This window comes from Lathyrus oleraceus, chromosome 3 (genome assembly GCF_024323335.1).
Source record: "Lathyrus oleraceus cultivar Zhongwan6 chromosome 3, CAAS_Psat_ZW6_1.0, whole genome shotgun sequence".
In the NCBI taxonomy this organism is placed as follows: Eukaryota; Viridiplantae; Streptophyta; class Magnoliopsida; order Fabales; family Fabaceae; genus Lathyrus; species Lathyrus oleraceus.
The window spans coordinates 105,739,512-105,755,043 of NC_066581.1; positions in this window are offsets into that span (position 1 = coordinate 105,739,512).

The window sequence follows — 15,532 nt, forward strand, 5'->3', positions numbered from 1 at the left end:
GACTTGGCGATATCCTCTCTCGTTGACAGTGCACACCTGGCACCTGTCATGGTCATGCTCATAATGACTGTATCCACACAATAGTCTGTGCATCTCAACCAAAGATTTCTTGATATCATTGACATACAGGACTTTATATTTTCCAGGACAACCCTGGACCATATTCACAGCAGCTTTCCCATGCTCGGGCAATGGGTTCTTCTTGACATTAGGACCTCCGTCCTCGAAAAATAAAATCCCACTTCTAACAAGGTCTTGAACCTTGGTCTTCAGGGGATAGCAGTTTTCCACATCATGTCCAGGAGCACCAGAATGATATACATAGTGTAGCTCAGGCTTGTACCACCACTGAGGGTTGGTTGATACAACAGTTGGGTCACGTGGAGTAATCGGCTTTCTATCTATCAGAGACGGATAGAGCTCAGCATAGGTCATTGGAATTGGACCAAAAGTGACCTTCTTCCTATCGTAACTGGTGTTGGTATTGTTGTTGTTTCGAGACTGGTAGGCCTGCTGTTATGGATGATGCTGTTGTTGATATTGTTGTTGTTGTTGATGATGTTGAATTTCCCTGAAGGCAGGTGCTATATGAGCCACCTAGTGTTGGTTAATGGCAGGGCGAATAGTCTTCCTCTTCACAGAGGTTATTCGTTTGATATGGGAAGACACGACATGTGCCTCTCCCTCCCTTTTCTTCGCAAAGCCCCCATATCGCTTTGTAGAAGAGCCTTCATCTCTAGATAGACGTCCTTCACGGACTCCTTCCTCTAGCCTCATCCCCATATTCACCATTTCGGTGAAGTCCGAGGGAGAACTAACAATCATCCTCTCATAATAAAAAGAACTCAAGGACTTCAAAAAGATCTTTGTCATTTCTTTCTCTTCGAGGGGTGGCACAATCTGAGCGGCCGACTCACGCCACCTCTAGGCGTACTCCTTAAATGTCTCCTTCTCTTTCTAGGACATCGCCCTCAGCTGGTCCCTATCAGGGGCCATTCCATATTATACTTATATTGCTTGACAAAATCTTCGCCAAGATCATTGAAGGAGCGGATGTTTACGCTGTCCAGACCCATGTACCATCTGAGTGTAGCACCGGACAGGCTGTCATGGAAGTAGTGGATTAGAAGTTGATCATTCTCTGTCTGTGTTGACATCTTGCGAGCGTACATCACAAGATGGCTGAGAGGGCAAGTATTTCCCTTGTACTTTTCAAAGTCAGGTACTTTGAACTTGACAGGGATCTTGACATTGGGCACAAGGCACAACTCAACAACAGATTTACCAAAGAGGTCTTTCCCTCTTAGAGTCTTCAGTTCCTTGCGCAACTCAAGGAATTGGTCGTTCATGGCGTCCATTTTCTCATAAACATCTGGGCCCTCAGATGGCTCAGAATGATAAATGGTGTCTTCAACTCTAGGTAACGTATGCACAACGGCAGGTGGCACAATAAGGACCGGGCTAGATGCCAGCAGAGAAGTGAAGGTCGGAGCAAGACCCTCTGGCACGAAGTTGGTAGGCATCCCCCACGGGAACCCGGCTGGCATAGTCGGTGCAAAGTGAGCTGTTGCGGCAGGCACAGTTGAGGAAGCTACCTATGAAATAACAGTCCTCGCGGGAGGAGTCGCAAGAGTTAGAGATGATTGGCTCTGAGCAGCCAGCACTGACTCCATCATGGTAGTCATCCTAGCTACTTCCTCATTCAATTCACGGTTCTCTTACTCTAGGTGATCCATCAGCTTTGGAGGATTCACTCTGGTGTTATACCGGTGCGTCAACTTGCCTTTGAAATAAATGAAGAACACAAAGTTAGACCATTGGGCTGAACAAAACCTGCTTATGCATATGATGCATGCAATGTTTGTGCATATGATTTATTTTTAATTAGAGGAACTTTATAGAGATCTATTTGCTAATGTTTGGGAATTTTAATATTTTTTAAGACATATATGGAATATTCATATCAATAATATTTGGAAATTTTTTTACACCAAAGAAGTACAGTCTTGGTAACCAAATACAATACAAGAAGAAAAGGGGAATAAACATCCTATGGAATCCTAGAAACAATCGTCCAAAGCTCTCGAGACCGGAAGATAAGCTGCACGAAGCCTCTTCACTTCTCTCTCATAGGCTGCCTCCATATATGCCTTCTCCTTGGCAAGTCGATCATATTTCCTCTTCCAAAACTTGGATGACTGAGGAAGAAGAGAAGTAACCACATCATCAGACTCATCAATAACCTGATGCTCCAAAAATTCTATCACAATATCCTTATCTCTGAGCTGCAGAAGTAGCTCCTCTGGCTCACGAACCCAAGCACGCGAATGGTCTTCATCTCTCAACTCCTCTACTCCTTGGTTAGGGAGAGTTGAAGGCCCAACCATAACCATAAGGGCAGGTCTCGGATAAACATAGGGCATGCGATACTCAGAAGCTCTCCTCCTTGTCATACCCCAATTTTGTCCGGGCATTTTAAAATTTTCATAAATTCGATTTAATTTTCAGTTTACATCATATGTACATCATAACATGCATTTTATCATTAATAATACCTGAAATATAAGTCAGGATAAATTTATTGAAAATACAGACAAATCGGTTGACTCTTTCCTCAAGTACGGACAAAATCAGCAGATAAAAAGTTTCGAAATTAAAATTGCAGACGCCAGTATTATTAATCTACGGTTCATGTAGTTTAAACTGGTGTGCCCGTTATATTTTTCAGTGACTATTTCGGTTGCATTTTGGCCCGCCTGAGCCTTTTAATCGGTGCAAATTTATTTCAGAACTTGAAGAAACGCTGTATTTTTTCAATAAGTATATTTTATGCTGATCATTTTAGTGTGCCTGATTTAATTTTTTGAGCACATTTATAATCGGTCACTTTTTTTGGTTTAGTTATTTAATTAAAGTAATTAGATTTTTTTTTTTAAAATCAAATATTGATTAGAAATTTTATGAGTATATTTCCTTAAATAAATAACAATTGTTTGCAAAAAGTAAATAAATGAGATCAACGTTGGATTCCTATTTTTTGACAGTTAGTGCATCTCCAATGGTAATATAAAATTCCAGCTTGCATCTATCTCACATGCGTCTACCTCTCTCACGCTTCACCTATCCCATTCACTCATTTGCTGACACGTCTCCTCACCCACTCACGTTTTCTCACCTGTCCCCTCTGTCGCAACCGCAAAAAACAACCAGCGAAAAAAGAGAAAGACAGAAGAGTCGCCACCGTGCGTTATTTATCCCAACAGAAGGAAAGGAAACGCTCGAAGAAAACCTGGAGAAAGGAAAGGAAAAGACAAGGTCTCGCAACCAAATCTTGGGTTCGGGAGTCGATAATGCGAAGGGAAGGTATTAGCACCCCTACGCATCTGTAGTACTCTACGAGATCCACTCTTGTTGTTCTTGTCTAAAGGGTGTGTGTTTATCTAAGGTACTATTTACTAAAAGAGAGGTCAAAAGAAAATGACTCGCACGGATGTCGCATCCATTGCATACGTATCTCATCTGAGTATGAGAATCAGAGTCTTCGTAGCTCGGCTACCTATGGATTAAAGAGGAATGTGCTCGCTAAGACATCGCGTCTTATGCTTACGTATCTCATATGGAATGAGAATCAGCGCAAAACATAGTTCAGCTAACTACGGGAATAAGGGTCTCGATTGCAACTAGGGCAAGAAAAATGGAAGGTCTCGATCACAACGCGGGCGAGAGAAAAGAATCGCAACAAGGGCGAAAGCAAACAAGGATTAGTTGTTAGTCGTCAGTCAAAAAACTCGGCAAGACATCACATCTCGTGCCTACGTATCTCATCTGGAATGAGAATCAGAGTTGTCGTAGTTTGACTAACTAGGGGTTAAGGATTGCCATCTGAACATGGACTTACAAAAGGGGGACACCAGTTGTGTCAAAGGAGAGTGGGCAATGTGTTCATGTCCTAGCAGTAGGTGTCGCAGCTCGCTGAATCGAGTCTTAGGCAGTTACCTCTTTGCAATAGAACGGAATGACATGCCACAGGATCGGAGACGCACGGAAGGTCTAAAAGTGGGGAAGCTCTGCCCTAGAGTTGTCATGGAATGTGGACCTATGTGTTAAGATTTACAAATGGGAACATCTACCTAATGTTAGCATGCAAAGAGATAAGGGAATACTACCTATGTTATCATATAAAGAATAAGGGAATACTACGTATGTTATCATACAACGAATAAGGGAATACTACCTATGTTATCATACAAAGGGTTCTACCTAATGGGTGCTACCTAAACGGAACAAGAGTCGACGGATGGAGCAAAGAGAAGATAAGGGTAGATGGCGATGCCTGAAGCAATCGACTTACAAGAGGTAGATGGCGATGCATGAAGCAATCGACTTACAAGAGAAATGGCGATGCATGAAGCAATCGACTTACAAAAGGATGGATGAATACGTGCTGGTTCTGTTAAGTTTTGAAAATGATTACTCGACGTTGGATCGAGGTTTTGATCTTATTTTGAAATGATTATCGAATGTTAGTTTTAATTCTTGTATTAACAGATGAATAAAGAATGAAAGAATAAGTATTATATACTTCATGGGAGAGGGGTACATTTGTTATGAATGGGGGTTGTTCATGGCAATCAAACAATAGTAATATGTGCCTCATACAACATACAAGTAGGCAACAATTTAATCAGCAAGATAAATAGACAGGTATATGACCAAGTCAAATAATCAAAGAATGAAATGAAGGAGCATTAGACAATGCATGGGAAGTATAAACATGTTAAACAATCAAACAATAGAAGCATGGATGAAAGAAACAAGTATAAAAAATATCAGATGAAGCAGACAGATGAAACTATGCACACAAAGGATCACTGAATAATTTAATCGGGAAATGATGCAAGGATCAAATAAAATCAAGATGAGAGGCCTCTAATACATGGCATATGATATTAACAAGGGAGGATCAAAAGATCTCTTCAATTGCCCTAAGCAATCCCTAAGTCAAACATCAATCATAGGAAAGTCAACTGAAAAGTAGAGTCAACTTAAAATATATGAAATAAATAGCAAATTAATCAAGAAAAATATGAAAAATTAAACTAAGTTAGGTGGGGTCAGGACATCATCATCCCCCAAAAAGATTTTAAAAATAATATGAATTAGTGTATAAATTAATTGAAATAAAACAGAAGTCAAATGAAAAGTCAACCAAACAAACTAGGTCAAAAATAAATCTAAAATAAATTGAAAATGGGAAATAAAATTTCAAGAAAAGGTCAGGTTGACCATGAGACATTGGTCAACCCTCATCCCAAAAATAAGAAGTTAAAAATAAGTTTAAGCTATGAAAATAAAATCAAGAAATAAATGTGTGTCAAAATGAACCATTTAGAATAAACAATTAAAATGAAATATTAAAATTAAATAAATATGAAAATAAAAATAAAAATAAATTAAATAAAACATTAAGAAATGTGAAAAATATTTTTTGGTATTTTTATGAATAAATAAAATATTTTTATCAATTAAAAAGCAAAATAGAAAATAAAAATAAGAATTAAGAAAAGAAAATAAAATGAATTAAAGGAGAAAAAGAAAATAAATGTGTTAATGGGCCAGGCATGTGGGGGCGTGGAAAGCTACCAGCGCTGGCCAATGATCCATCCAAATATCCAAACCCAGCGTGACATAAATTAAGTGCACATTTAATTAAAATAACTTATGTAACATACATATCAACCGGGCAAGACTTCATTAAACGCTACAGGACAAAACAATGGTTGGACGATTAGGATCACAAAAGGCGCGAACGATCTAATGGCTAACAGCATGACACCTCATCGTCTATTTCATGCAACCTAAACCCAAACGCCATGCAGCTGAAACGCGTGAAAAATGCAGCGTGTTCTTCCATTTTTCCACACAACAATGCTCATGTTATAGTGTACCAAACGTCATGAAGTAAAAACCAAAGTTCTAGTATGGAACGAGTAGATCACCATGGCATTTTATTTCAGTGAAAACAATGGCCTTAACATGAAGAAAAGTGAGTAACAAGACAAGCATATGAACACGGATACAACAAAAAATAATAGCATAAACTCAAGCTCAAAAACAATGCCTGATGGTGAGGGCTTCATAGACAAGCATGGCGCAATAACAACATGATGATGAACATGGTATAATGGCATGAAAAAAACAGTAATAAGAATTGCATAATGATGAGCATAAGAAGCTATACATGTCCATGGAAGAAAGAGTAAAAGCTTACCTAGTGGAAAACAGTCCACTGCTTCTTGATAGTGAAGGAGTGGAAGGAAATGAGATGCTCTTGGTGCTTCAATGCTTGTGAAATGGAAATGGAAGGAAAGCAACCTTGTCCACTTGCCTTTGCTCTTTTTCGAAAATACCAGCCTCCTCCTTCAGATTAGGGTTTCAAAGCTTTAAATATGTAGGGTTTAAAGTGTTTAATGGGCTTGAAGTGTTTGGTTTTGGTTATGTGCACTATGATACAAAAGTGGGGTGGTGAAAGTAAGCGTTAATTTTGGCAAAACTTAAGTGAGTGGAACCAAAAGTACATGGCCAAATGAGGTAAAGAAGAAGGTTGGTCAATTTTGCAGCTTTATTGGTTGTCTTGGTCTGGCAAGGAAACAATCCAACAAGGTGACTTTGAGACTTTGTATCTTGATGAATACATGACCAAATGGCAAGGCAATGCAAACAATAGGAAGAGTGCATGGAGCTTAACATCTTTCATGTTGGGCACAAGTTGAAATGATGAGTGGAAAGAGGTGAAAAATGGCCATAAAGTCGTGTCTCATCATCTGCAAAATGGCTGGGCCAGTTTGGCCTAAATGCTGTCTAGAAAACCAAGTCACGATGTCCATTTTAGATGAGTGCATCTCTCAAACCAATGATCCAAATGGGATGATTCCAAAAGGATGTGAAAGAGGACATGGCAAGGTACAATTGTCATGAAGAAAGTGTTTTCAAACTATCTGATTCCCGATTCCATTGATCAATTGAAGCACCTCTAGCTCAAATAAAGAGTTGATTTTTTGTATGTATACCCTTGTGGACATATGGAGGGCCATGGAAAAGAGTTTCACCCAAGGAATCAGAAATATATTGATTTTATATCAAACCCTAGTTTAGGGCAAAAATGATCAGGAACTGATTGCACTGATTCCCAATGGATCTTTCTGAGATAATTGTGAATCTTCCTAGGACAAGATGCCTCTCTAATCATGATATGGATGACCCCCTCTACTTCCAACCAAACATTGCCTGTTGCAGGTAGCCATGAAACCCTAATTTCTGATTAAATCCAGATGCACACTCTGGGAGCTCTGAATCCTCCATTGACGAACTGTAGACCACCATAAGATACCTGGACCACCTTGAGACTTGTATATTTGGAGAATGAAGTTCAATTCTCAGTCTTGCTTTGTGTGGGCTCCCTCTGGTTAAGGAATGGTCAATCAAACCCTGATTTCCAAGTCACTAATGCAGTATGCAATGAGTATGACCTAGTATGATGCTAATGAAATGTAAGACATAATCCCATGCTTCCAGGAAAAATGAAGGGTAAATTTTGGGGTATTACAGCTGCCCCTATTCAATCAACTAGAGACCCGAAAGGAAGATAGCAATGGCTTTCGCACTTTCGAGGTATCAAGGGATTGAATACAATAAAAACCCGGAAATTTACACTGAAGTGAAAACTGAAGTAACAATGCCTGTCAGAATCGGCAAAGAGGTAGTCTTGAAAAAAGAATCCGTCTGGTACGGTGAGAGTCGGTCTGAATACCGGTAAAAGAATATTAGACTGAATACCAAAATAAATGGTAACACAGAAATAACCATGGCCTGAATGCCGCTCATCAGTCTGAATACTGGAAATGACTTCGATCTGAACATCGAAAGATACGAGATTATCAAACATCGGCCTGAACACCAGGAAACTGGCCTGAGTGCCACTTCGGTCTGAATACCGAAAAAACTGGCCTGAATGCCACAAGTTGCGTCGATCTGAACATCGGAAACTTCTTCGATCTGAACATCGGAAAACTGGCCTGAATGCCACTTCGGTCTGAATACCGGAAACTGGCCTGAATGCCACAAGTTACGTCGACCTGAACGTCGAAAACATCTTCGATCTGAACATCGGAAAACCGGCCTGAATGCCACTTCGGTCTGAATACCGGAAACTGGCCTAAATGCCCCAAGTTGCGTCGACCTGAACGTCGGAAACTTCTTCGATCTGAACATCGAAAAACTTGCCTGAATGCCACTTCGGTATGAATACCGGAAACTGGCCTGAATGCCACAAGTTGCGTCGACCTGAACGTCGGCAACTTCTTCGATCTGAACATCAGAAAATTGGCCTGAATGCCACTTCGGTCTGAATACCAGAAACTTTCATGCCTGTCAGAATCGGCAAAAATAGGGAAAATAATAATTGAGGCGGCGCGTGGGCCAACGACCCCTGCTGGGAATAATAAGGGATAAACCATGAACAAACTCCAGTCTGAGTACTTGAAACAAACTTCTGGTTTATCACTTGGGATACCGAGAATGTTTTATGCTTTATATGCGTATGTTTGAATTTTTCAATAGCGTAATGCTCCATGAAAATGGAAATGCTACGTGATTTGGGAGGGTGCAATGCGATATGATCCTACATGCAGGGATGCGGAATGCTAGGTTAGAGAAAACGCCAAGCCGAGGCAAGGAATTCTGCTGGGGAAATGATCAACATCTTCTAGACCCAGGCAATGCTATTGGAGATACACAACACAATGAACTCTGTGGGGAAATGACCGGCCATGCGGTGTTCTGGAAATAACAAAATACCGAAACTCTGATTGGGGAGAGAATGGCTCTGAAAGCTTGCTGCTGAGAAAAGCGACGGTGGTTCTGGCAACTAAAATCTGCGAGAGAGACGACTCAGTAGGGGAGGCAAACACCGATATGGTACCGAGATTCTACTTCAAGGAAAGAGACCAATGGATCTGGCGTCAAGATCATCGATCTGGCATCAAACTTTGGGGAGCAGATGCTTCTGCTGGGAAGATATAGTCTGGCACTGTCAACTCTGCTGGGGATATGCAGTCTGACACTGTCAACTCTACTGGGGAGTGTATAGTCTGAAACACAAGCTTGGGGGAGTACAGTAGTAAGAACCTGCTGGGGATTGAAGAATCTGATGCTTGGACCAACTTTGCAGGGATAAGATACCAAGTACCAACTGTTGAAGCCAACATCCGTGATCATCTGCTGGGAACCTTAAGGAAATGCCCTAGTGTACCTGTTCTGGATAGACGATCCAAAGTGCTTAAAATTTACAGCAATTTAAAATGTTTATTAAGCATGTACCTGTAAAGCTCTTGTGTTTCATGATGCAATGTTTATCAAAAATTCGGACATCATTTTTGCAAACAAAACAGTAAAAATGAAAATGAAAATAGAGATATACTGAATAACATGATTTTGTTGATTGAAAGGCCTCTGAATAGGCATTTACATCAGGAAGCAATCCCTGGAAAGAGGTAATTGCACAAAAGATAAAAACAGGAAATTAATCTAATGGCAATATGAAATGGATTTCTATCGGGTTCCAATTCTGCTATGACTCGCTCGTCTTCAAGATCCTCCAGATGATCAGCTTTCTGAAAAAGGTGATTGGACTGTTTCCTGTCCTTTGAAAGTTTCCAGTCATCGACACGGGATGAGATTCAGAACTACTCAGAACGCGGTCATTCGCTTAATCCCTGACTTTTGCCTGGATCGCCCTTTCGGGTTTTCATTCCACCGGGATACCCATTTTTGCCTAAGTTACCTTTTCAGGTTTTCAACTTACCGGGTGTATAATCTTTTCATTTTTATTCCCTAACTTTTGCCCGAACCCCTTTTTTTATTTTCTTGGTTCGCTGGGATGCCCCTTTTTTGCCTGGACTTTTCTTTTTATTGTCTAGCGGGTCTATTTTATGCGAAGTATTTTTTAACTGCGTCTGAGTTCACAAGGGAAGTGAAGTCTTCACAATCCATAGTCGCAAGCATTAAGGCTTCTCCATCAAAAACCTTGGTGACAATATATGGTCCATCATAGTTAGGAGTCCACTTTCCCTTGTGATCTGTCTGAGGAGGAAGGATCCTTTTCAACACCAAATCTCCGACTTGGAAACACCGAGGACGCACTTTCTGATCAAAGGCTCTCTTCATCCGGCTCTGATACAACTGCCCATGACAAATGGCTGCCATTCGCTTCTCTTCGATAAGACTCAACTCATTGAACCTTGTCCGAATCCATTCAGCTTCGTCTAACTTGACATCCAACAGGACTCTTAGAGAAGGAATGTCCACTTCAACAGGCAGGACTGCCTCCATACCATACACAAGGGAGTAAGGGGTTGCCCTGGTCAACGTACGTATTGAAGTACGGTACCCATGCAAGGCGAAGGGTAGCATCTCATGCCAATCTCTGTACGTAACGACCATCTTCTGCACAATCTTCTTTATGTTCTTATTTGCTGCCTCAACAACACCATTCATCTTGGGACGATAAGGGGAAGAATTATGATGTTGAATATTGAAGTTCTTGCGCAACTCCTTCATCATTTTGTTATTGAGATTAAAACCATTATCAATAATGATTCTTTCGGGAACCCCATAACGACAAATGATTTCTCTCTTAATGAATCGGGCAACCACATGTCAAGTGACCTTCGCAAATGACGCTGCTTCGACCCATTTGGTGAAATAGTCGATGGCAACAAGGATGAAGCGATGCCCATTGGAAGCAGTCGGCTCAATCTTTCCAATCATATCAATTCCCCACATAGCAGACGGCCACGGCGAAGACATCACATTCAGAGGATATTTGAAACAATCAGATTCCATGGTCATCCAGTAATAACCCGCTCTCAACAATTTCTTAGCCATTGCATGTCCTTCAACATGAGTACCGAAGGAGCCTTCATGAACTTCCTGCATTAACATGTTCGCTTCGTGTCTATCCACGCATCTGAGCAAAACCATGTCGAAGTTCCTCTTATACAACACATTGTCTTTGTTCAAGAAGAAACTTCCTGCCAATCTTCTCAAAGTCTTTCTATCGTTGTTGGATGCCCCTGCAGGGTACTCTTGATTCTTCAGAAAGCACTTGATGTCGTGATACCAAGGCTTGTCATCAACTACCAGTTCAGCAGCAAACACAAACGCGGCTCTATCAAGGTGCATCACATCGATCCTGGGAGCATGGTTCCACCGAATCACCTTGATCATAGAGGATAGAGTAGCAAGAGCATCTGCCATCTGGTTTTCGTCACGAGGTGTATGATGCAACTTTACTGTTGTGAAGAAAGTCAACAATCTTCTTGTGTAATCTCTGTAAAGGACCAGATTAGGCTGGAGAGTATTCCAATCGCCATTCACTTGATTGATCACTAAAGCTGAATCTCCGAAGATGTCCAGAGTCTTGGTTCTCAAATCAATGGCTTGCTCAATACCCAAGATACAAGCCTCATACTCAGCTTCATTATTGGTGCACTCGAACGTCAGACGAGCGGTGAAAGGCATGTGGGCACCTTTCGGAGTAGTAATGATAGCACCAATTCCACTTCCTTTAGCATTGACGGCCCCATCAAACATCAAAGTCCACTTTTCATCTGGATCAGGTCCCTCCTCAACAACTGGCTCTTCACAGTCTTTCATCTTGAGGAACATGATGTCTTCGTCTGGAAAATCAAACTTCATCGGCTCATAATCATCAATCGGCTGTTGAGCAAGATAGTCTGACAGAATACTCCCCTTGATGGCTTTCTGAGATGTATACTGGATGTCGTACTCTGTCAGTACCATTTGCCAACGAGCAACCCTTCCGGTGAGAGTTGGCTTCTCAAATATGTATTTGACTGGATCCATCTTGGAGATCAGTAAGGTTGTGTGAGTCAGGATGTATTGCCTCAATCGCTTAGCAGCCCATGCAAGTGCACAACATTACTTTTCAAGCATTGAGTATCTCGACTCGCAATCCGTGAATTTCTTACTCAGGTAGTAGATGGCATGCTCTTTCCTACCTGTCTCATCGTGTTGACCGAGAACACAACCCATGGAATTATCAAGTACTGTCAAATACATAATCAGCGGTCTCCATGGGACTGGAGGCATAAGGATAGGAGGATTCTGCAAATACTCTTTTATCTTCTCAAAAGCTCTTTGGCAATCATCATTCCACCTGATAGCCTGATCTTTTCTCAACAATTTGAATATTGGCTCACACGTGGCTGTCAGGTGAGAGATGAACCTTGCAATGTAGTTCAACCCCCCTAAGAAACCACAGAGTTGTTTTTTTGTTCTTGGCTCAGGCATTTCCTATATTGCTTTTACTTTGTCAGGATCCACCTCAATCCCTTTTTCGCTAACAATGAAACCCAACAATTTTCCAGATCTCACCCCGAAAGTACACTTGTTCGGATTAAGCCTCAGCTTGAATTTCTTCAACCGTTCAAATAGTTTCCGCAGATTCACCAAATGTTCTTCTTCTGTCTGAGATTTGGCAATCATATCATCCACATAAACCTCGATTTCATGATGAATCATATCATGGAAAAGAGTTACCATAGCTCGTTTATATGTTGCCCCAACATTTTTCAGACCAAACGGCATCACCTTGTAGCAGAAGGTGCCCCATGGGGTTATGAATGTTGTCTTCTCCATGTCTTCTGGTGCCATATTAATTTGGTTATAGCCGGAAAAGCCACCCATGAAGGAGAATACCGAGAACTGAGTTGTGAGGTAATGGGAAATCGTCTTTAGGACTAGCTCTATTCAGATCCCGGTAGTCAACACACATCCGCACCTTTCCATCCTTCTTAGGTACTGGAACGATGTTTGCAACCCATGGCGGATAATTCGTAACTGCTAGAAACCCTGCATCCAACTGTTTTTGCACCTCTTCCTTTATCTTGACAGCCATCTCTGGTCTTGTTCTTCTGAGCTTCTGCTTGACCGGAGGACAATCCTCTTTGAGAGGCAAACCGTGTACTACAATGTCCGTGTCAAGCCCTGGCATGTCCTGATAAGACCAAGCGAAGACGTCAACATACTCTTGCAGCAATTCAAATCAACCCTTTCTTCACATCATCTTCCAAGGCAGCCCCTATCTTGATTTCTCTCTTGACGTCCTCGGTGCCAAGATTAATCATTTCAGTAGACTCTTGATGCGGTTGAATGACCCTTTCCTCCTGTTTTAACAACCTGGCAAGTTCTTCAGGGAGTTCACAATCTTCATCACCTTCTTCTTCAGCTTGAAAGATTGGATTTTCAAAGTCGAAGTAAGTCATAGCAGAACCGTTATCAATAGGATCCAGTGACGTGCATCTGCATGAGTGATGGTATGTGCTTATGAGTGTGAACAAAAAGTGAAAACTAAACAAAACATTGCCAAATGTATTTTTTTGATTTTTGATTTTTTAAAACTGCAAAAATAGAAAGACAGTGAATTTTTTTTTTGAATGCAAAAGACGTCCTTTATTTATTATAAAAAATGCAGGTATTCACATAGATGAGCCCTACAATGAGTCATTACTTCCTGGGAGGAACGTAAGACTTGGACATGCATGAACAAACGAGAAAAATTACTCTTCAAGAAGAGTGACTTGGATAATCTCCTCAGAAGACCAATTGTTGATGACTTCACCCGGGACCTTCGGACGCACCCAACTGTCAATGTCGCAATCACTATCCCCATCTTCTTCGTCGATCGCAGAGATCTGGCCATACTGAATGATGCCAACGCTGGAGAAAGTAATTGGCCCCTGACGAGTCTGAGGCGTTGAAGTTGTAGAAGTCGGAGCTGGCCGATACCCAATCCCAAACTTGTCTTCTTTCATTGGTAACTCCAACACACGTCCCCAACCGGGAGCAACACCTGAATATACCAAGGCCTGTGCTTGTTTGAAGGACGAGATAGAGGCACCTACTTTAACCTCTTCCACCGGAGCTGCATCCTTGACCTGAACCGCCTCAAAGGCCTGAGATAGGGTCTCATGAATTTCACCTTCTACTTCTACATACTTGAACGTAGACAGGTTACTGACCAAAATGTCCTCCTCACCACAGACAATGATAATTCTTCCATTGACCGGGAACTTGATCTTCTGATGTAAAGTTGAGGAGACTGCCCCAGCATTGTGGATCCAAGGACGACCAAGCAGGCAGCTATAGGAAGGACTGATATCCATCACATAGAAGACGGTGTTGAAGGTTTGTGATCCAGTCTGAATTGGAAATTCTACCTCTCCGAACACCGATCTCTTAGAACCATCGAAGGCTCTCACAACAAGATCTGAAGGCTTCAAGATCAAACCTTCCACTTCTAACCTTGACAGGGCTCTCTTGGGTAGCACATTGAGAGAGGAACCTGTATCCACCAGAACATGTGATAACACAATGTCTTTGCATTCCATTGAAATGTGCAAAGCCTTGTTATGATTGCGTCCAGCTGGTGTCAAGTCAGAATCAGTAAAACCCAACCCGTTGCTTGCATGAACATTTGCAACGATCCCTTCTAGTTGGTTTACTGAGATCTCCTGAGGCACATATGCAGCATTTAGGACTTTCAGCAGTGCCTCCCTGTGTGCCTCCGAACACAACAAGAGTGAGAGAATGGATATCTTAGACGGCGTCTGAATCAACTGATCAACTACCTTGTAGTCGCTTTTCTTTATAATTCTCAAGAGCTCGTCCACGTCCTTCGTGAAAGCAGGCTCAGAGCCAGTCTGTGGTGCAGAGGTACCCTCATTCACAACTTGCTTGCCCTTGGCTTTCGCCGCAGCGTCAACACTATCAGCTTGGGTAACGGGTGGTGAGAACAGCCTACCACTTATGGTGAATCACCCGATTCCACCAACATTGTCCACTGCGGGATCTTTTATCTCCACTTCAGATTCAGGCTTCTGATTCTACACCTCTTCTATTCTCAGTGGCTGCTCCACTCCATGATCGTGCGTGTACACACTCCCCCAATAATGCCACGGAATGGCCCTTTCGCTGGTGAAAGGTAAAGGACCAGGGGTCGCGATGGTCATAGTGGACGGTCGCACTGGTGGCACCGGTTGCGCTTCTGGCACACTGATCTGAGCAGTTGGGTAAAAAATTGTGATAGTGGCAACATCACAGTCATACTAAGAAATCTCATTCATTAAAATGCAAACATCCGAAACATCGGAATCGAGTTCATCAATTACATAAGAATTAGACATATTGTTTGGAATATCAGCAACAACATTGGGAAAATTAAATACATCAATGGGAATTACACAATTAACAGGATCAACATTTGTGAATTCATCAACAACATCTTCCAACACCTCTTCAGCAACCCCTTCAACAGCCTCTTGGACAGACAAGTCTTCATCCTGGAGGATACCATCGTTGAGTAAGGCCTGGATGCCCTACTGCAGCTTCAAACAACCCTTGCTCTGTGTAGTACAACCCAAACAACCGCTCCCACAACCGGGGAAAACAT